General features: G+C 45.0%; 28 non-coding genes across 28 annotated transcripts; all 28 read right to left on the bottom strand.

Moving 5' to 3' along the window:
• Positions 1-315: 315 nt before the first annotated feature.
• Positions 316-389, bottom strand: trnan-guu (transfer RNA asparagine (anticodon GUU)). Its single transcript has one exon. It is a non-coding gene; the product is annotated as a tRNA-Asn (tRNA).
• Positions 390-668: 279 nt separating this feature from the next.
• Positions 669-742, bottom strand: trnat-ugu (transfer RNA threonine (anticodon UGU)). The gene has a single exon. It is a non-coding gene; the product is annotated as a tRNA-Thr (tRNA).
• Positions 743-919: 177 nt separating this feature from the next.
• trnat-ugu (transfer RNA threonine (anticodon UGU)) lies at positions 920-993 on the bottom strand. The gene has a single exon. It is a non-coding gene; the product is annotated as a tRNA-Thr (tRNA).
• Positions 994-2397: 1404 nt separating this feature from the next.
• On the bottom strand, positions 2398-2471 carry trnan-guu (transfer RNA asparagine (anticodon GUU)). The gene has a single exon. It is a non-coding gene; the product is annotated as a tRNA-Asn (tRNA).
• A 279-nt stretch (positions 2472-2750) lies between these two features.
• On the bottom strand, positions 2751-2824 carry trnat-ugu (transfer RNA threonine (anticodon UGU)). The gene has a single exon. It is a non-coding gene; the product is annotated as a tRNA-Thr (tRNA).
• Positions 2825-3001: 177 nt separating this feature from the next.
• Positions 3002-3075, bottom strand: trnat-agu (transfer RNA threonine (anticodon AGU)). Its single transcript has one exon. It is a non-coding gene; the product is annotated as a tRNA-Thr (tRNA).
• A 1405-nt stretch (positions 3076-4480) lies between these two features.
• trnan-guu (transfer RNA asparagine (anticodon GUU)) lies at positions 4481-4554 on the bottom strand. Its single transcript has one exon. It is a non-coding gene; the product is annotated as a tRNA-Asn (tRNA).
• Positions 4555-4833: 279 nt separating this feature from the next.
• Positions 4834-4907, bottom strand: trnat-ugu (transfer RNA threonine (anticodon UGU)). The gene has a single exon. It is a non-coding gene; the product is annotated as a tRNA-Thr (tRNA).
• A 177-nt stretch (positions 4908-5084) lies between these two features.
• trnat-ugu (transfer RNA threonine (anticodon UGU)) lies at positions 5085-5158 on the bottom strand. Its single transcript has one exon. It is a non-coding gene; the product is annotated as a tRNA-Thr (tRNA).
• Positions 5159-6562: 1404 nt separating this feature from the next.
• On the bottom strand, positions 6563-6636 carry trnan-guu (transfer RNA asparagine (anticodon GUU)). Its single transcript has one exon. It is a non-coding gene; the product is annotated as a tRNA-Asn (tRNA).
• Positions 6637-6916: 280 nt separating this feature from the next.
• Positions 6917-6990, bottom strand: trnat-ugu (transfer RNA threonine (anticodon UGU)). The gene has a single exon. It is a non-coding gene; the product is annotated as a tRNA-Thr (tRNA).
• Positions 6991-7167: 177 nt separating this feature from the next.
• On the bottom strand, positions 7168-7241 carry trnat-ugu (transfer RNA threonine (anticodon UGU)). Its single transcript has one exon. It is a non-coding gene; the product is annotated as a tRNA-Thr (tRNA).
• A 1404-nt stretch (positions 7242-8645) lies between these two features.
• trnan-guu (transfer RNA asparagine (anticodon GUU)) lies at positions 8646-8719 on the bottom strand. Its single transcript has one exon. It is a non-coding gene; the product is annotated as a tRNA-Asn (tRNA).
• A 279-nt stretch (positions 8720-8998) lies between these two features.
• On the bottom strand, positions 8999-9072 carry trnat-ugu (transfer RNA threonine (anticodon UGU)). The gene has a single exon. It is a non-coding gene; the product is annotated as a tRNA-Thr (tRNA).
• Positions 9073-9249: 177 nt separating this feature from the next.
• Positions 9250-9323, bottom strand: trnat-ugu (transfer RNA threonine (anticodon UGU)). The gene has a single exon. It is a non-coding gene; the product is annotated as a tRNA-Thr (tRNA).
• A 1404-nt stretch (positions 9324-10727) lies between these two features.
• trnan-guu (transfer RNA asparagine (anticodon GUU)) lies at positions 10728-10801 on the bottom strand. Its single transcript has one exon. It is a non-coding gene; the product is annotated as a tRNA-Asn (tRNA).
• Positions 10802-11080: 279 nt separating this feature from the next.
• Positions 11081-11154, bottom strand: trnat-ugu (transfer RNA threonine (anticodon UGU)). The gene has a single exon. It is a non-coding gene; the product is annotated as a tRNA-Thr (tRNA).
• Positions 11155-11331: 177 nt separating this feature from the next.
• trnat-agu (transfer RNA threonine (anticodon AGU)) lies at positions 11332-11405 on the bottom strand. The gene has a single exon. It is a non-coding gene; the product is annotated as a tRNA-Thr (tRNA).
• A 1405-nt stretch (positions 11406-12810) lies between these two features.
• Positions 12811-12884, bottom strand: trnan-guu (transfer RNA asparagine (anticodon GUU)). Its single transcript has one exon. It is a non-coding gene; the product is annotated as a tRNA-Asn (tRNA).
• Positions 12885-13415: 531 nt separating this feature from the next.
• Positions 13416-13489, bottom strand: trnat-ugu (transfer RNA threonine (anticodon UGU)). The gene has a single exon. It is a non-coding gene; the product is annotated as a tRNA-Thr (tRNA).
• Positions 13490-14893: 1404 nt separating this feature from the next.
• Positions 14894-14967, bottom strand: trnan-guu (transfer RNA asparagine (anticodon GUU)). Its single transcript has one exon. It is a non-coding gene; the product is annotated as a tRNA-Asn (tRNA).
• Positions 14968-15246: 279 nt separating this feature from the next.
• Positions 15247-15320, bottom strand: trnat-ugu (transfer RNA threonine (anticodon UGU)). The gene has a single exon. It is a non-coding gene; the product is annotated as a tRNA-Thr (tRNA).
• A 177-nt stretch (positions 15321-15497) lies between these two features.
• trnat-agu (transfer RNA threonine (anticodon AGU)) lies at positions 15498-15571 on the bottom strand. The gene has a single exon. It is a non-coding gene; the product is annotated as a tRNA-Thr (tRNA).
• A 1405-nt stretch (positions 15572-16976) lies between these two features.
• trnan-guu (transfer RNA asparagine (anticodon GUU)) lies at positions 16977-17050 on the bottom strand. The gene has a single exon. It is a non-coding gene; the product is annotated as a tRNA-Asn (tRNA).
• Positions 17051-17329: 279 nt separating this feature from the next.
• trnat-ugu (transfer RNA threonine (anticodon UGU)) lies at positions 17330-17403 on the bottom strand. Its single transcript has one exon. It is a non-coding gene; the product is annotated as a tRNA-Thr (tRNA).
• A 177-nt stretch (positions 17404-17580) lies between these two features.
• trnat-agu (transfer RNA threonine (anticodon AGU)) lies at positions 17581-17654 on the bottom strand. Its single transcript has one exon. It is a non-coding gene; the product is annotated as a tRNA-Thr (tRNA).
• A 1405-nt stretch (positions 17655-19059) lies between these two features.
• trnan-guu (transfer RNA asparagine (anticodon GUU)) lies at positions 19060-19133 on the bottom strand. The gene has a single exon. It is a non-coding gene; the product is annotated as a tRNA-Asn (tRNA).
• A 280-nt stretch (positions 19134-19413) lies between these two features.
• Positions 19414-19487, bottom strand: trnat-ugu (transfer RNA threonine (anticodon UGU)). Its single transcript has one exon. It is a non-coding gene; the product is annotated as a tRNA-Thr (tRNA).
• Between the last annotated feature and the right edge of the window lie 138 nt (positions 19488-19625).

Here is a 19625-nt window from a genome sequence, read left to right as displayed (position 1 = left end):
AAAAAATGTTCCAAAACTAACGCCAACCCAAAGTGTTTTGAAAGCATTGATTTCGGTATTGAAAAAAAGGAAGCTACAGGGCAATCATTACTGCAACAACACCGTGCCCAATGAAACGCCACACCGCTCTGTACCTTGAGACTAGGTCCCATCGGGATGTGAAGTGGGATCACTGTATTCAAAGTCCAGTGTTAAACAATACACAATGGAACGGGTTTAAACACGACTTCAAGTGTTGCTTTCAGCAGAACTGCTTCCAGTTGGATAACAGACCATAATCACAAAGTCTCACAAGTCAACGGAGTTCCCATTACTCGTCCCTGGGTGGGCTCGAACCACCAACCTCTCGGTTAACAGCCGAGCGCGCTGGCCGATTGCGCCACAGAGACATGCTATTTGTTTCTGCTTGTTGTTTGCATGATACGTAAAAAAACCCATAGCTTTTGTGATGAAATCAATGTGTCCCCTCCAATCAGACTGATTCACAGTTGAGTGGAATTCTATGACTACCTACCTGTAACAACGAATCATTTTTCATCGTACTGTGGAAGGGGTTGCGTTGGGTGGTTTGACCCTGTCTAGGAAAGGTGTTTTTAGGGGATAAGTAATAAAAGTCCTGCTCCCAGGTATGAACATTTTAAAGCTTTTATAGACAAGTTAATGTGTGAGGGTGCTGTTGGGAGTTGAACCCAGGATCTCCTGTTTACAAGACAGGCGCTTTCACCAACTAAGCCACAGCGCCCCTTGGAAGGGTACAGTTTGGGGCAACTGCTGCAAATAACTCTGCATCAAGCCTTCCAAAGTGCCTGAGGTGGGTTGCCACATTGTATTTCCATTGCCTTTTGCCCGAAGCTGCATTTGCAGTTATGCTGCTGTCAGTACTCAGGACATTGCCACCAAGTATAAGGAAATGCAAAAGAGGCACTGCTGGGATTTGAACCCAGGATCTCCTGTTTACAAGACAGGCACTTTGACCAACTAAGCCACAGCGCCATCAGTTGATTTGCTTTGAAAATGTTTCATATTAAGTGTGTAACTGAATCGACTCAGCTTGTTAACATCTTTACTCCCCTGTGCTGGAAAGATGCCAGTGTTGAAGGTTGGCTAGCAGACCAAGATGACAATCTCTCACAAGTCATTTGATCACCCAGTTTTCACAGCCCCTCAGCATTCATGTTTGTTGGTCCAATTTTGGAACGGATAGAAAAGTGCCACAATGACCCTGAGCCATCCCTCAAGTGTAAACATATTTTGTGTCTTACAATTGTTTGCTATTCTATATCTGACAGGGCAAGCATCATTCAGTCAGGATGGCCGAGCGGTCTAAGGCGCTGCGTTCAGGTCGCAGTCTCCTCTGGAGGCACTTCTGACACAGTTGTGCTTTTCCTTGCAACTGTTGTCTGTACCATGATACAGGGAATGTCTATTTAGCAAGTTGTTGCATGTCAGGTGGACAAGAATATGCAGTGCTAGAAGTACAGCTGGAGCAGTGATAATCTATGTTCAGACACATTCAAGGGTATCTCTGGCCTCTGACCAGCCTGTAGACCATAGCTTTGTGCAACTGTGCATTGCTCTGATCAAGCAATTGACAAAGTGTTCTTGGACTGGCCAGTGCTTTATTCTTTTAACTGACCACATGTTTAAGCCAGCCAGCAAAGGTTGCTTTCTCATACTATCCTCTGTGGCAATGGTATTTCTTCATGCCATCTCTTTCCAAATCCCTGCACTTTAATGTCCACACATGGTGCTGCCATGTAAGAAATTGTTTCACTGCTCTCTCTGGAAGCTCTGCAGTGGTTCTCAGTGGGACCTGGTTTTGAAGCATTACATGTTCATGGCATGCCATTGGGTCTGTGATCCTCCAGGCACGGGTAAGCCCTTGAACAACTAAGGTGTCAGGGAGTCATCCAATCCTCCTCAAACAGCCTGCAATCCTAAGTTTTCCCTTTACCTTCTGGTCAGCACAAGCCATACAAATGTTGTTACACTTAGATTGCTGCCTAAAGAGTTTGTAGCACTCATCATTAAAAGCCCATTGCACTCAGTGAGAAGTACTTTTAAGACAGTTGTTAAGCTGCAAAAAAAATGTTCCAAAACTAACGCCAACCCAAAGTGTTTTGAAAGCATTGATTTCGGTATTGAAAAAAGGAAGCTACAGGGCAATCATTACTGCAACAACACCGTGCCCAATGAAACGCCACACCGCTCTGTACCTTGAGACTAGGTCCCATCGGGATGTGAAGTGGGATCACTGTATTCAAAGTCCAGTGTTAAACAATACACAATGGAACGGGTTTAAACACGACTTCAAGTGTTGCTTTCAGCAGAACTGCTTCCAGTTGGATAACAGACCATAATCACAAAGTCTCACAAGTCAACGGAGTTCCCATTACTCGTCCCTGGGTGGGCTCGAACCACCAACCTCTCGGTTAACAGCTGAGCGCGCTGGCCGATTGCGCCACAGAGACATGCTCTTTGTTTCTGCTTGTTGTTTGCATGATACGTAAAAAAACCCATAGCTTTTGTGATGAAATCAATGTGTCCCCTCCAATCAGACTGATCCACAGTTGAGTGGAATTCTATGACTACCTACCTGTAACAACGAATCATTTTTCATCGTACTGTGGAAGGGGTTGCGTTGGGTGGTTTGACCCTGTCTAGGAAAGGTGTTTTTAGGGGATAAGTAATAAAAGTCCTGCTCCCAGGTATGAACATTTTAAAGCTTTTATAGACAAGTTAATGTGTGAGGGTGCTGTTGGGAGTTGAACCCAGGATCTCCTGTTTACAAGACAGGCGCTTTCACCAACTAAGCCACAGCGCCCCTTGGAAGGGTACAGTTTGGGGCAACTGCTGCAAATAACTCTGCATCAAGCCTTCCAAAGTGCCTGAGGTGGGTTGCCACATTGTATTTCCATTGCCTTTTGCCCGAAGCTGCATTTGCAGTTATGCTGCTGTCAGTACTCAGGACATTGCCACCAAGTATAAGGAAATGCAAAAGAGGCACTGCTGGGATTTGAACCCAGGATCTCCTGTTTACTAGACAGGTACTTTGACCAACTAAGCCACAGCGCCATCAGTTGATTTGCTTTGAGAATGTTTCATATTAAGTGTGTAACTGAATCGACTCAGCTTGTTAACATCTTTACTCCCCTGTGCTGGAAAGATGCCAGTGTTGAAGGTTGGCTAGCAGACCAAGATGACAATCTCTCACAAGTCATTTGATCACCCAGTTTTCACAGCCCCTCAGCATTCATGTTTGTTAGTCCAATTTTGGAACGGATAGAAAAGTGCCACAATGACCCTGAGCCATCCCTCAAGTGTAAACATATTTTGTGTCTTACAATTGTTTGCTATTCTATATCTGACAGGCCAAGCATCATTCAGTCAGGATGGCCGAGCGGTCTAAGGCGCTGCGTTCAGGTCGCAGTCTCCTCTGGAGGCACTTCTGACACAGTTGTGCTTTTCCTTGCAACTGTTGTCTGTACCATGATACAGGGAATGTCTATTTAGCAAGTTGTTGCATGTCAGGTGGACAAGAATATGCAGTGCTAGAAGTACAGCTGGAGCAGTGATTCTCTATGTTCAGACACATTCAAGGGTATCTCTGGCCTCTGACCAGCCTGTAGACCATAGCTTTGTGCAACTGTGCATTGCTCTGATCAAGCAATTGACAAAGTGTTCTTGGACTGGCCAGTGCTTTATTCTTTTAACTGACCACATGTTTAAGCCAGCCAGCAAAGGTTGCTTTCTCATACTATCCTCTGTGGCAATGGTATTTCTTCATGCCATCTCTTTCCAAATCCCTGCATTTTAATGTCCACACATGGTGCTGCCATGTAAGAAATTGTTTCACTGCTCTCTCTGGAAGCTCTGCAGTGGTTCTCAGTGGGACCTGGTTTTGAAGCATTACGTGTTCATGGCATGCCATTGGGTCTGTGATCCTCCAGGCACGGGTAAGCCCTTGAACAACTAAGGTGTCAGGGAGTCATCCAATCCTCCTCAAACAGCCTGCAATCCTAAGTTTTCCCTTTACCTTCTGGTCAGCACAAGCCATACAAATGTTGTTACACTTAGATTGCTGCCTAAAGAGTTTGTAGCACTCATCATTAAAAGCCCATTGCACTCAGTGAGAAGTACTTTTAAGACAGTTGTTAAGCTGCAAAAAAAATGTTCCAAAACTAACGCCAACCCAAAGTGTTTTGAAAGCATTGATTTCGGTATTGAAAAAAAGGAAGCTACAGGGCAATCATTACTGCAACAACACCGTGCCCAATGAAACGCCACACCGCTCTGTACCTTGAGACTAGGTCCCATCGGGATGTGAAGTGGGATCACTGTATTCAAAGTCCAGTGTTAAACAATACACAATGGAACGGGTTTAAACACGACTTCAAGTGTTGCTTTCAGCAGAACTGCTTCCAGTTGGATAACAGACCATAATCACAAAGTCTCACAAGTCAACGGAGTTCCCATTACTCGTCCCTGGGTGGGCTCGAACCACCAACCTCTCGGTTAACAGCCGAGCGCGCTGGCCGATTGCGCCACAGAGACATGCTATTTGTTTCTGCTTGTTGTTTGCATGATACGTAAAAAAACCCATAGCTTTTGTGATGAAATCAATGTGTCCCCTCCAATCAGACTGATTCACAGTTGAGTGGAATTCTATGACTACCTACCTGTAACAACGAATCATTTTTCATCGTACTGTGGAAGGGGTTGCGTTGGGTGGTTTGACCCTGTCTAGGAAAGGTGTTTTTAGGGGATAAGTAATAAAAGTCCTGCTCCCAGGTATGAACATTTTAAAGCTTTTATAGACAAGTTAATGTGTGAGGGTGCTGTTGGGAGTTGAACCCAGGATCTCCTGTTTACAAGACAGGCGCTTTCACCAACTAAGCCACAGCGCCCCTTGGAAGGGTACAGTTTGGGGCAACTGCTGCAAATAACTCTGCATCAAGCCTTCCAAAGTGCCTGAGGTGGGTTGCCACATTGTATTTCCATTGCCTTTTGCCCGAAGCTGCATTTGCAGTTATGCTGCTGTCAGTACTCAGGACATTGCCACCAAGTATAAGGAAATGCAAAAGAGGCACTGCTGGGATTTGAACCCAGGATCTCCTGTTTACAAGACAGGCACTTTGACCAACTAAGCCACAGCGCCATCAGTTGATTTGCTTTGAAAATGTTTCATATTAAGTGTGTAACTGAATCGACTCAGCTTGTTAACATCTTTACTCCCCTGTGCTGGAAAGATGCCAGTGTTGAAGGTTGGCTAGCAGACCAAGATGACAATCTCTCACAAGTCATTTGATCACCCAGTTTTCACAGCCCCTCAGCATTCATGTTTGTTGGTCCAATTTTGGAACGGATAGAAAAGTGCCACAATGACCCTGAGCCATCCCTCAAGTGTAAACATATTTTGTGTCTTACAATTGTTTGCTATTCTATATCTGACAGGGCAAGCATCATTCAGTCAGGATGGCCGAGCGGTCTAAGGCGCTGCGTTCAGGTCGCAGTCTCCTCTGGAGGCACTTCTGACACAGTTGTGCTTTTCCTTGCAACTGTTGTCTGTACCATGATACAGGGAATGTCTATTTAGCAAGTTGTTGCATGTCAGGTGGACAAGAATATGCAGTGCTAGAAGTACAGCTGGAGCAGTGATAATCTATGTTCAGACACATTCAAGGGTATCTCTGGCCTCTGACCAGCCTGTAGACCATAGCTTTGTGCAACTGTGCATTGCTCTGATCAAGCAATTGACAAAGTGTTCTTGGACTGGCCAGTGCTTTATTCTTTTAACTGACCACATGTTTAAGCCAGCCAGCAAAGGTTGCTTTCTCATACTATCCTCTGTGGCAATGGTATTTCTTCATGCCATCTCTTTCCAAATCCCTGCACTTTAATGTCCACACATGGTGCTGCCATGTAAGAAATTGTTTCACTGCTCTCTCTGGAAGCTCTGCAGTGGTTCTCAGTGGGACCTGGTTTTGAAGCATTACATGTTCATGGCATGCCATTGGGTCTGTGATCCTCCAGGCACGGGTAAGCCCTTGAACAACTAAGGTGTCAGGGAGTCATCCAATCCTCCTCAAACAGCCTGCAATCCTAAGTTTTCCCTTTACCTTCTGGTCAGCACAAGCCATACAAATGTTGTTACACTTAGATTGCTGCCTAAAGAGTTTGTAGCACTCATCATTAAAAGCCCATTGCACTCAGTGAGAAGTACTTTTAAGACAGTTGTTAAGCTGCAAAAAAAATGTTCCAAAACTAACGCCAACCCAAAGTGTTTTGAAAGCATTGATTTCGGTATTGAAAAAAGGAAGCTACAGGGCAATCATTACTGCAACAACACCGTGCCCAATGAAACGCCACACCGCTCTGTACCTTGAGACTAGGTCCCATCGGGATGTGAAGTGGGATCACTGTATTCAAAGTCCAGTGTTAAACAATACACAATGGAACGGGTTTAAACACGACTTCAAGTGTTGCTTTCAGCAGAACTGCTTCCAGTTGGATAACAGACCATAATCACAAAGTCTCACAAGTCAACGGAGTTCCCATTACTCGTCCCTGGGTGGGCTCGAACCACCAACCTCTCGGTTAACAGCCGAGCGCGCTGGCCGATTGCGCCACAGAGACATGCTATTTGTTTCTGCTTGTTGTTTGCATGATACGTAAAAAAAAAACATAGCTTTTGTGATGAAATCAATGTGTCCCCTCCAATCAGACTGATCCACAGTTGAGTGGAATTCTATGACTACCTACCTGTAACAACGAATCATTTTTCATCGTACTGTGGAAGGGGTTGCGTTGGGTGGTTTGACCCTGTCTAGGAAAGGTGTTTTTAGGGGATAAGTAATAAAAGTCCTGCTCCCAGGTATGAACATTTTAAAGCTTTTATAGACAAGTTAATGTGTGAGGGTGCTGTTGGGAGTTGAACCCAGGATCTCCTGTTTACAAGACAGGCGCTTTCACCAACTAAGCCACAGCGCCCCTTGGAAGGGTACAGTTTGGGGCAACTGCTGCAAATAACTCTGCATCAAGCCTTCCAAAGTGCCTGAGGTGGGTTGCCACATTGTATTTCCATTGCCTTTTGCCCGAAGCTGCATTTGCAGTTATGCTGCTGTCAGTACTCAGGACATTGCCACCAAGTATAAGGAAATGCAAAAGAGGCACTGCTGGGATTTGAACCCAGGATCTCCTGTTTACAAGACAGGCACTTTGACCAACTAAGCCACAGCGCCATCAGTTGATTTGCTTTGAGAATGTTTCATATTAAGTGTGTAACTGAATCGACTCAGCTTGTTAACATCTTTACTCCCCTGTGCTGGAAAGATGCCAGTGTTGAAGGTTGGCTAGCAGACCAAGATGACAATCTCTCACAAGTCATTTGATCACCCAGTTTTCACAGCCCCTCAGCATTCATGTTTGTTGGTCCAATTTTGGAACGGATAGAAAAGTGCCACAATGACCCTGAGCCATCCCTCAAGTGTAAACATATTTTGTGTCTTACAATTGTTTGCTATTCTATATCTGACAGGGCAAGCATCATTCAGTCAGGATGGCCGAGCGGTCTAAGGCGCTGCGTTCAGGTCGCAGTCTCCTCTGGAGGCACTTCTGACACAGTTGTGCTTTTCCTTGCAACTGTTGTCTGTACCATGATACAGGGAATGTCTATTTAGCAAGTTGTTGCATGTCAGGTGGACAAGAATATGCAGTGCTAGAAGAACAGCTGGAGCAGTGATTCTCTATGTTCAGACACATTCAAGGGTATCTCTGGCCTCTGACCAGCCTGTAGACCATAGCTTTGTGCAACTGTGCATTGCTCTGATCAAGCAATTGACAAAGTGTTCTTGGACTGGCCAGTGCTTTATTCTTTTAACTGACCACATGTTTAAGCCAGCCAGCAAAGGTTGCTTTCTCATACTATCCTCTGTGGCAATGGTATTTCTTCATGCCATCTCTTTCCAAATCCCTGCACTTTAATGTCCACACATGGTGCTGCCATGTAAGAAATTGTTTCACTGCTCTCTCTGGAAGCTCTGCAGTGGTTCTCAGTGGGACCTGGTTTTGAAGCATTACATGTTCATGGCATGCCATTGGGTCTGTGATCCTCCAGGCACGGGTAAGCCCTTGAACAACTAAGGTGTCAGGGAGTCATCCAATCCTCCTCAAACAGCCTGCAATCCTAAGTTTTCCCTTTACCTTCTGGTCAGCACAAGCCATACAAATGTTGTTACACTTAGATTGCTGCCTAAAGAGTTTGTAGCACTCATCATTAAAAGCCCATTGCACTCAGTGAGAAGTACTTTTAAGACAGTTGTTAAGCTGCAAAAAAAATGTTCCAAAACTAACGCCAACCCAAAGTGTTTTGAAAGCATTGATTTCGGTATTGAAAAAAGGAAGCTACAGGGCAATCATTACTGCAACAACACCGTGCCCAATGAAACGCCACACCGCTCTGTACCTTGAGACTAGGTCCCATCGGGATGTGAAGTGGGATCACTGTATTCAAAGTCCAGTGTTAAACAATACACAATGGAACGGGTTTAAACACGACTTCAAGTGTTGCTTTCAGCAGAACTGCTTCCAGTTGGATAACAGACCATAATCACAAAGTCTCACAAGTCAACGGAGTTCCCATTACTCGTCCCTGGGTGGGCTCGAACCACCAACCTCTCGGTTAACAGCCGAGCGCGCTGGCCGATTGCGCCACAGAGACATGCTATTTGTTTCTGCTTGTTGTTTGCATGATACGTAAAAAAACCCATAGCTTTTGTGATGAAATCAATGTGTCCCCTCCAATCAGACTGATCCACAGTTGAGTGGAATTCTATGACTACCTACCTGTAACAACGAATCATTTTTCATCGTACTGTGGAAGGGGTTGCGTTGGGTGGTTTGACCCTGTCTAGGAAAGGTGTTTTTAGGGGATAAGTAATAAAAGTCCTGCTCCCAGGTATGAACATTTTAAAGCTTTTATAGACAAGTTAATGTGTGAGGGTGCTGTTGGGAGTTGAACCCAGGATCTCCTGTTTACAAGACAGGCGCTTTCACCAACTAAGCCACAGCGCCCCTTGGAAGGGTACAGTTTGGGGCAACTGCTGCAAATAACTCTGCATCAAGCCTTCCAAAGTGCCTGAGGTGGGTTGCCACATTGTATTTCCATTGCCTTTTGCCCGAAGCTGCATTTGCAGTTATGCTGCTGTCAGTACTCAGGACATTGCCACCAAGTATAAGGAAATGCAAAAGAGGCACTGCTGGGATTTGAACCCAGGATCTCCTGTTTACAAGACAGGCACTTTGACCAACTAAGCCACAGCGCCATCAGTTGATTTGCTTTGAGAATGTTTCATATTAAGTGTGTAACTGAATCGACTCAGCTTGTTAACATCTTTACTCCCCTGTGCTGGAAAGATGCCAGTGTTGAAGGTTGGCTAGCAGACCAAGATGACAATCTCTCACAAGTCATTTGATCACCCAGTTTTCACAGCCCCTCAGCATTCATGTTTGTTGGTCCAATTTTGGAACGGATAGAAAAGTGCCACAATGACCCTGAGCCATCCCTCAAGTGTAAACATATTTTGTGTCTTACAATTGTTTGCTATTCTATATCTGACAGGGCAAGCATCATTCAGTCAGGATGGCCGAGCGGTCTAAGGCGCTGCGTTCAGGTCGCAGTCTCCTCTGGAGGCACTTCTGACACAGTTGTGCTTTTCCTTGCAACTGTTGTCTGTACCATGATACAGGGAATGTCTATTTAGCAAGTTGTTGCATGTCAGGTGGACAAGAATATGCAGTGCTAGAAGTACAGCTGGAGCAGTGATTCTCTATGTTCAGACACATTCAAGGGTATCTCTGGCCTCTGACCAGCCTGTAGACCATAGCTTTGTGCAACTGTGCATTGCTCTGATCAAGCAATTGACAAAGTGTTCTTGGACTGGCCAGTGCTTTATTCTTTTAACTGACCACATGTTTAAGCCAGCCAGCAAAGGTTGCTTTCTCATACTATCCTCTGTGGCAATGGTATTTCTTCATGCCATCTCTTTCCAAATCCCTGCACTTTAATGTCCACACATGGTGCTGCCATGTAAGAAATTGTTTCACTGCTCTCTCTGGAAGCTCTGCAGTGGTTCTCAGTGGGACCTGGTTTTGAAGCATTACATGTTCATGGCATGCCATTGGGTCTGTGATCCTCCAGGCACGGGTAAGCCCTTGAACAACTAAGGTGTCAGGGAGTCATCCAATCCTCCTCAAACAGCCTGCAATCCTAAGTTTTCCCTTTACCTTCTGGTCAGCACAAGCCATACAAATGTTGTTACACTTAGATTGCTGCCTAAAGAGTTTGTAGCACTCATCATTAAAAGCCCATTGCACTCAGTGAGAAGTACTTTTAAGACAGTTGTTAAGCTGCAAAAAAAATGTTCCAAAACTAACGCCAACCCAAAGTGTTTTGAAAGCATTGATTTCGGTATTGAAAAAAGGAAGCTACAGGGCAATCATTACTGCAACAACACCATGCCCAATGAAACGCCACACCGCTCTGTACCTTGAGACTAGGTCCCATCGGGATGAGAAGTGGGATCACTGTATTCAAAGTCCAGTGTTAAACAATACACAATGGAACGGGTTTAAACACAACTTCAAGTGTTGCTTTTAGCAGAACTGCTTCCAGTTGGATAACAGACCATAATCACAAAGTCTCACAAGTCAACGGAGTTCCCATTACTCGTCCCTGGGTGGGCTCGAACCACCAACCTCTCGGTTAACAGCCGAGGGCGCTGGCCGACTGCGCCACAGAGACATGCTATTTGTTTCTGCTTGTTGTTTGCATGATACGTAAAAAAACCCATAGCTTTTGTGATGAAATCAATGTGTCCCCTCCAATCAGACTGATCCACAGTTGAGTGGAATTCTATGACTACCTACCTGTAACAACGAATCATTTTTCATCGTACTGTGGAAGGGGTTGCGTTGGGTGGTTTGACCCTGTCTAGGAAAGGTGTTTTTAGGGGATAAGTAATAAAAGTCCTGCTCCCAGGTATGAACATTTTAAAGCTTTTATAGACAAGTTAATGTGTGAGGGTGCTGTTGGGAGTTGAACCCAGGATCTTCTGTTTACAAGACAGACGCTTTCACCAACTAAGCCACAGCACCCCTTGGAAGGGTACAGTTTGGGGCAACTGCTGCAAATAACTCTGCATCAAGCCTTCCAAAGTGCCTGAGGTGGGTTGCCACATTGTATTTCCATTGCCTTTTGCCCGAAGCTGCATTTGCAGTTATGCTGCTGTCAGTACTCAGGACATTGCCACCAAGTATAAGGAAATGCAAAAGAGGCACTGCTGGGATTTGAACCCAGGATCTCCTGTTTACTAGACAGGCACTTTGACCAACTAAGCCACAGCGCCATCAGTTGATTTGCTTTGAGAATGTTTCATATTAAGTGTGTAACTGAATCGACTCAGCTTGTTAACATCTTTACTCCCCTGTGCTGGAAAGATGCCAGTGTTGAAGGTTGGCTAGCAGACCAAGATGACAATCTCTCACAAGTCATTTGATCACCCAGTTTTCACAGCCCCTCAGCATTCATGTTTGTTAGTCCAATTTTGGAACGGATAGAAAAGTGCCACAATGACCCTGAGCCATCCCTCAAGTGTAAACATATTTTGTGTCTTACAATTGTTTGCTATTCTATATCTGACAGGCCAAGCATCATTCAGTCAGGATGGCCGAGCGGTCTAAGGCGCTGCGTTCAGGTCGCAGTCTCCTCTGGAGGCACTTCTGACACAGTTGTGCTTTTCCTTGCAACTGTTGTCTGTACCATGATACAGGGAATGTCTATTTAGCAAGTTGTTGCATGTCAGGTGGACAAGAATATGCAGTGCTAGAAGAACAGCTGGAGCAGTGATTCTCTATGTTCAGACACATTCAAGGGTATCTCTGGCCTCTGACCAGCCTGTAGACCATAGCTTTGTGCAACTGTGCATTGCTCTGATCAAGCAATTGACAAAGTGTTCTTGGACTGGCCAGTGCTTTATTCTTTTAACTGACCACATGTTTAAGCCAGCCAGCAAAGGTTGCTTTCTCATACTATCCTCTGTGGCAATGGTATTTCTTCATGCCATCTCTTTCCAAATCCCTGCACTTTAATGTCCACACATGGTGCTGCCATGTAAGAAATTGTTTCACTGCTCTCTCTGGAAGCTCTGCAGTGGTTCTCAGTGGGACCTGGTTTTGAAGCATTACGTGTTCATGGCATGCCATTGGGTCTGTGATCCTCCAGGCACGGGTAAGCCCTTGAACAACTAAGGTGTCAGGGAGTCATCCAATCCTCCTCAAACAGCCTGCAATCCTAAGTTTTCCCTTTACCTTCTGGTCAGCACAAGCCATACAAATGTTGTTACACTTAGATTGCTGCCTAAAGAGTTTGTAGCACTCATCATTAAAAGCCCATTGCACTCAGTGAGAAGTACTTTTAAGACAGTTGTTAAGCTGCAAAAAAAATGTTCCAAAACTAACGCCAACCCAAAGTGTTTTGAAAGCATTGATTTCGGTATTGAAAAAAAGGAAGCTACAGGGCAATCATTACTGCAACAACACCGTGCCCAATGAAACGCCACACCGCTCTGTACCTTGAGACTAGGTCCCATCGGGATGTGAAGTGGGATCACTGTATTCAAAGTCCAGTGTTAAACAATACACAATGGAACGGGTTTAAACACGACTTCAAGTGTTGCTTTCAGCAGAACTGCTTCCAGTTGGATAACAGACCATAATCACAAAGTCTCACAAGTCAACGGAGTTCCCATTACTCGTCCCTGGGTGGGCTCGAACCACCAACCTCTCGGTTAACAGCCGAGTGCGCTGGCCGACTGCGCCACAGAGACATGCTATTTGTTTCTGCTTGTTGTTTGCATGATACGTAAAAAAAAACCATAGCTTTTGTGATGAAATCAATGTGTCCCCTCCAATCAGACTGATCCACAGTTGAGTGGAATTCTATGACTACCTACCTGTAACACCGAATCATTTTTCATCGTACTGTGGAAGGGGTTGCGTTGGGTGGTTTGACCCTGTCTAGGAAAGGTGTTTTTAGGGGATAAGTAATAAAAGTCCTGCTCCCAGGTATGAACATTTTAAAGCTTTTATAGACAAGTTAATGTGTGAGGGTGCTGTTGGGAGTTGAACCCAGGATCTCCTGTTTACAAGAGAGGCGCTTTCACCAACTAAGCCACAGCGCCCCTTGGAAGGGTACAGTTTGGGGCAACTGCTGCAAATAACTCTGCATCAAGCCTTCCAAAGTGCCTGAGGTGGGTTGCCACATTGTATTTCCATTGCCTTTTGCCCGAAGCTGCATTTGCAGTTATGCTGCTGTCAGTACTCAGGACATTGCCACCAAGTATAAGGAAATGCAAAAGAGGCACTGCTGGGATTTGAACCCAGGATCTCCTGTTTACAAGACAGGCACTTTGACCAACTAAGCCACAGCGCCATCAGTTGATTTGCTTTGAGAATGTTTCATATTAAGTGTGTAACTGAATCGACTCAGCTTGTTAACATCTTTACTCCCCTGTGCTGGAAAGATGCCAGTGTTGAAGGTTGGCTAGCAGACCAAGATGACAATCTCTCACAAGTCATTTGATCACCCAGTTTTCACAGCCCCTCAGCATTCATGTTTGTTGGTCCAATTTTGGAACGGATAGAAAAGTGCCACAATGACCCTGAGCCATCCCTCAAGTGTAAACATATTTTGTGTCTTACAATTGTTTGCTATTCTATATCTGACAGGGCAAGCATCATTCAGTCAGGATGGCCGAGCGGTCTAAGGCGCTGCGTTCAGGTCGCAGTCTCCTCTGGAGGCACTTCTGACACAGTTGTGCTTTTCCTTGCAACTGTTGTCTGTACCATGATACAGGGAATGTCTATTTAGCAAGTTGTTGCATGTCAGGTGGACAAGAATATGCAGTGCTAGAAGTACAGCTGGAGCAGTGATTCTCTATGTTCAGACACATTCAAGGGTATCTCTGGCCTCTGACCAGCCTGTAGACCATAGCTTTGTGCAACTGTGCATTGCTCTGATCAAGCAATTGACAAAGTGTTCTTGGACTGGCCAGTGCTTTATTCTTTTAACTGACCACATGTTTAAGCCAGCCAGCAAAGGTTGCTTTCTCATACTATCCTCTGTGGCAATGGTATTTCTTCATGCCATCTCTTTCCAAATCCTTGCACTTTAATGTCCACACATGGTGCTGCCATGTAAGAAATTGTTTCACTGCTCTCTCTGGAAGCTCTGCAGTGGTTCTCAGTGGGACCTGGTTTTGAAGCATTACATGTTCATGGCATGCCATTGGGTCTGTGATCCTCCAGGCACGGGTAAGCCCTTGAACAACTAAGGTGTCAGGGAGTCATCCAATCCTCCTCAAACAGCCTGCAATCCTAAGTTTTCCCTTTACCTTCTGGTCAGCACAAGCCATACAAATGTTGTTACACTTAGATTGCTGCCTAAAGAGTTTGTAGCACTCATCATTAAAAGCCCATTGCACTCAGTGAGAAGTACTTTTAAGACAGTTGTTAAGCTGCAAAAAAAATGTTCCAAAACTAACGCCAACCCAAAGTGTTTTGAAAGCATTGATTTCGGTATTGAAAAAAGGAAGCTACAGGGCAATCATTACTGCAACAACACCATGCCCAATGAAACGCCACACCGCTCTGTACCTTGAGACTAGGTCCCATCGGGATGAGAAGTGGGATCACTGTATTCAAAGTCCAGTGTTAAACAATACACAATGGAACGGGTTTAAACACAACTTCAAGTGTTGCTTTTAGCAGAACTGCTTCCAGTTGGATAACAGACCATAATCACAAAGTCTCACAAGTCAACGGAGTTCCCATTACTCGTCCCTGGGTGGGCTCGAACCACCAACCTCTCGGTTAACAGCCGAGGGCGCTGGCCGACTGCGCCACAGAGACATGCTATTTGTTTCTGCTTGTTGTTTGCATGATACGTAAAAAAACCCATAGCTTTTGTGATGAAATCAATGTGTCCCCTCCAATCAGACTGATCCACAGTTGAGTGGAATTCTATGACTACCTACCTGTAACAACGAATCATTTTTCATCGTACTGTGGAAGGGGTTGCGTTGGGTGGTTTGACCCTGTCTAGGAAAGGTGTTTTTAGGGGATAAGTAATAAAAGTCCTGCTCCCAGGTATGAACATTTTAAAGCTTTTATAGACAAGTTAATGTGTGAGGGTGCTGTTGGGAGTTGAACCCAGTATCTTCTGTTTACAAGACAGACGCTTTCACCAACTAAGCCACAGCACCCCTTGGAAGGGTACAGTTTGGGGCAACTGCTGCAAATAACTCTGCATCAAGCCTTCCAAAGTGCCTGAGGTGGGTTGCCACATTGTATTTCCATTGCCTTTTGCCCGAAGCTGCATTTGCAGTTATGCTGCTGTCAGTACTCAGGACATTGCCACCAAGTATAAGGAAATGCAAAAGAGGCACTGCTGGGATTTGAACCCAGGATCTCCTGTTTACTAGACAGGCACTTTGACCAACTAAGCCACAGCGCCATCAGTTGATTTACTTTGAGAATGTTTCATATTAAGTGTGTAACTGAATCGAATCAGCTTGTTAACATCTTTACTCCCCTGTGCTGGAAAGATGCCAGTGTTGAAGGTTGGCTAGCAGACCAAGATGACAATCTCTCACAAGTCATTTGATCACCCAGTTTTCACAGCCCCTCAGCATTCATGTTTGTTGGTCCAATTTTGGAACGGATAGAAAAGTGCCACAATGACCCTGAGCCATCCCTCAAGTGTAAACATATTTTGTGTCTTACAATTGTTTGCTATTCTATATCTGACAGGCCAAGCATCATTCAGTCAGGATGGCCGAGCGGTCTAAGGCGCTGCGTTCAGGTCGCAGTCTCCTCTGGAGGCACTTCTGACACAGTTGTGCTTTTCCTTGCAACTGTTGTCTGTACCATGATACAGGGAATGTCTATTTAGCAAGTTGTTGCATGTCAGGTGGACAAGAATATGCAGTGCTAGAAGTACAGCTGGAGCAGTGATTCTCTATGTTCAGACACATTCAAGGGTATCTCTGGCCTCTGACCAGCCTGTAGACCATAGCTTTGTGCAACTGTGCATTGCTCTGATCAAGCAATTGACAAAGTGTTCTTGGACTGGCCAGTGCTTTATTCTTTTAACTGACCACATGTTTAAGCCAGCCAGCAAAGGTTGCTTTCTCATACTATCCTCTGTGGCAATGGTATTTCTTCATGCCATCTCTTTCCAAATCCCTGCATTTTAATGTCCACACATGGTGCTGCCATGTAAGAAATTGTTTCACTGCTCTCTCTGGAAGCTCTGCAGTGGTTCTCAGTGGGACCTGGTTTTGAAGCATTACGTGTTCATGGCATGCCATTGGGTCTGTGATCCTCCAGGCACGGGTAAGCCCTTGAACAACTAAGGTGTCAGGGAGTCATCCAATCCTCCTCAAACAGCCTGCAATCCTAAGTTTTCCCTTTACCTTCTGGTCAGCACAAGCCATACAAATGTTGTTACACTTAGATTGCTGCCTAAAGAGTTTGTAGCACTCATCATTAAAAGCCCATTGCACTCAGTGAGAAGTACTTTTAAGACAGTTGTTAAGCTGCAAAAAAAATGTTCCAAAACTAACGCCAACCCAAAGTGTTTTGAAAGCATTGATTTCGGTATTGAAAAAAAGGAAGCTACAGGGCAATCATTACTGCAACAACACCGTGCCCAATGAAACGCCACACCGCTCTGTACCTTGAGACTAGGTCCCATCGGGATGTGAAGTGGGATCACTGTATTCAAAGTCCAGTGTTAAACAATACACAATGGAACGGGTTTAAACACGACTTCAAGTGTTGCTTTCAGCAGAACTGCTTCCAGTTGGATAACAGACCATAATCACAAAGTCTCACAAGTCAACGGAGTTCCCATTACTCGTCCCTGGGTGGGCTCGAACCACCAACCTCTCGGTTAACAGCCGAGGGCGCTGGCCGACTGCGCCACAGAGACATGCTATTTGTTTCTGCTTGTTGTTTGCATGATACGTAAAAAAACCCATAGCTTTTGTGATGAAATCAATGTGTCCCCTCCAATCAGACTGATCCACAGTTGAGTGGAATTCTATGACTACCTACCTGTAACAACGAATCATTTTTCATCGTACTGTGGAAGGGGTTGCGTTGGGTGGTTTGACCCTGTCTAGGAAAGGTGTTTTTAGGGGATAAGTAATAAAAGTCCTGCTCCCAGGTATGAACATTTTAAAGCTTTTATAGACAAGTTAATGTGTGAGGGTGCTGTTGGGAGTTGAACCCAGTATCTTCTGTTTACAAGACAGACGCTTTCACCAACTAAGCCACAGCACCCCTTGGAAGGGTACAGTTTGGGGCAACTGCTGCAAATAACTCTGCATCAAGCCTTCCAAAGTGCCTGAGGTGGGTTGCCACATTGTATTTCCATTGCCTTTTGCCCGAAGCTGCATTTGCAGTTATGCTGCTGTCAGTACTCAGGACATTGCCACCAAGTATAAGGAAATGCAAAAGAGGCACTGCTGGGATTTGAACCCAGGATCTCCTGTTTACTAGACAGGCACTTTGACCAACTAAGCCACAGCGCCATCAGTTGATTTGCTTTGAGAATGTTTCATATTAAGTGTGTAACTGAATCGAATCAGCTTGTTAACATCTTTACTCCCCTGTGCTGGAAAGATGCCAGTGTTGAAGGTTGGCTAGCAGACCAAGATGACAATCTCTCACAAGTCATTTGATCACCCAGTTTTCACAGCCCCTCAGCATTCATGTTTGTTGGTCCAATTTTGGAACGGATAGAAAAGTGCCACAATGACCCTGAGCCATCCCTCAAGTGTAAACATATTTTGTGTCTTACAATTGTTTGCTATTCTATATCTGACAGGCCAAGCATCATTCAGTCAGGATGGCCGAGCGGTCTAAGGCGCTGCGTTCAGGTCGCAGTCTCCTCTGGAGGCACTTCTGACACAGTTGTGCTTTTCCTTGCAACTGTTGTCTGTACCATGATACAGGGAATGTCTATTTAGCAAGTTGTTGCATGTCAGGTGGACAAGAATATGCAGTGCTAGAAGTACAGCTGGAGCAGTGATTCTCTATGTTCAGACACATTCAAGGGTATCTCTGGCCTCTGACCAGCCTGTAGACCATAGCTTTGTGCAACTGTGCATTGCTCTGATCAAGCAATTGACAAAGTGTTCTTGGACTGGCCAGTGCTTTATTCTTTTAACTGACCACATGTTTAAGCCAGCCAGCAAAGGTTGCTTTCTCATACTATCCTCTGTGGCAATGGTATTTCTTCATGCCATCTCTTTCCAAATCCCTGCATTTTAATGTCCACACATGGTGCTGCCATGTAAGAAATTGTTTCACTGCTCTCTCTGGAAGCTCTGCAGTGGTTCTCAGTGGGACCTGGTTTTGAAGCATTACGTGTTCATGGCATGCCATTGGGTCTGTGATCCTCCAGGCACGGGTAAGCCCTTGAACAACTAAGGTGTCAGGGAGTCATCCAATCCTCCTCAAACAGCCTGCAATCCTAAGTTTTCCCTTTACCTTCTGGTCAGCACAAGCCATACAAATGTTGTTACACTTAGATTGCTGCCTAAAGAGTTTGTAGCACTCATCATTAAAAGCCCATTGCACTCAGTGAGAAGTACTTTTAAGACAGTTGTTAAGCTGCAAAAAAAATGTTCCAAAACTAACGCCAACCCAAAGTGTTTTGAAAGCATTGATTTCGGTATTGAAAAAAAGGAAGCTACAGGGCAATCATTACTGCAACAACACCGTGCCCAATGAAACGCCACACCGCTCTGTACCTTGAGACTAGGTCCCATCGGGATGTGAAGTGGGATCACTGTATTCAAAGTCCAGTGTTAAACAATACACAATGGAACGGGTTTAAACACGACTTCAAGTGTTGCTTTCAGCAGAACTGCTTCCAGTTGGATAACAGACCATAATCACAAAGTCTCACAAGTCAACGGAGTTCCCATTACTCGTCCCTGGGTGGGCTCGAACCACCAACCTCTCGGTTAACAGCCGAGTGCGCTGGCCGACTGTGCCACAGAGACATGCTATTTGTTTCTGCTTGTTGTTTGCATGATACGTAAAAAAAAAACATAGCTTTTGTGATGAAATCAATGTGTCCCCTCCAATCAGACTGATCCACAGTTGAGTGGAATTCTATGACTACCTACCTGTAACAACGAATCATTTTTCATCGTACTGTGGAAGGGGTTGCGTTGGGTGGTTTGACCCTGTCTAGGAAAGGTGTTTTTAGGGGATAAGTAATAAAAGTCCTGCTCCCAGGTATGAACATTTTAAAGCTTTTATAGACAAGTTAATGTGTGAGGGTGCTGTTGGGAGTTGAACCCAGGATCTGCTGTTTACAAGACAGACACTTTCACCAACTAAGCCACAGCACCCCTTGGAAGGGTACAGTTTGGGGCAACTGCTGCAAATAACTCTGCATCAAGCCTTCCAAAGTGCCTGAGGTGGGTTGCCACATTGTATTTCCATTGCCTTTTGCCCGAAGCTGCATTTGCAGTTATGCTGCTGTCAGT

Source organism: Labrus mixtus, chromosome 22 (assembly GCF_963584025.1).
Source record: "Labrus mixtus chromosome 22, fLabMix1.1, whole genome shotgun sequence".
Lineage (NCBI taxonomy): Eukaryota > Metazoa > Chordata > Actinopteri > Labriformes > Labridae > Labrus > Labrus mixtus.
This window is presented reverse-complemented; position numbering and strand designations above follow the sequence as displayed.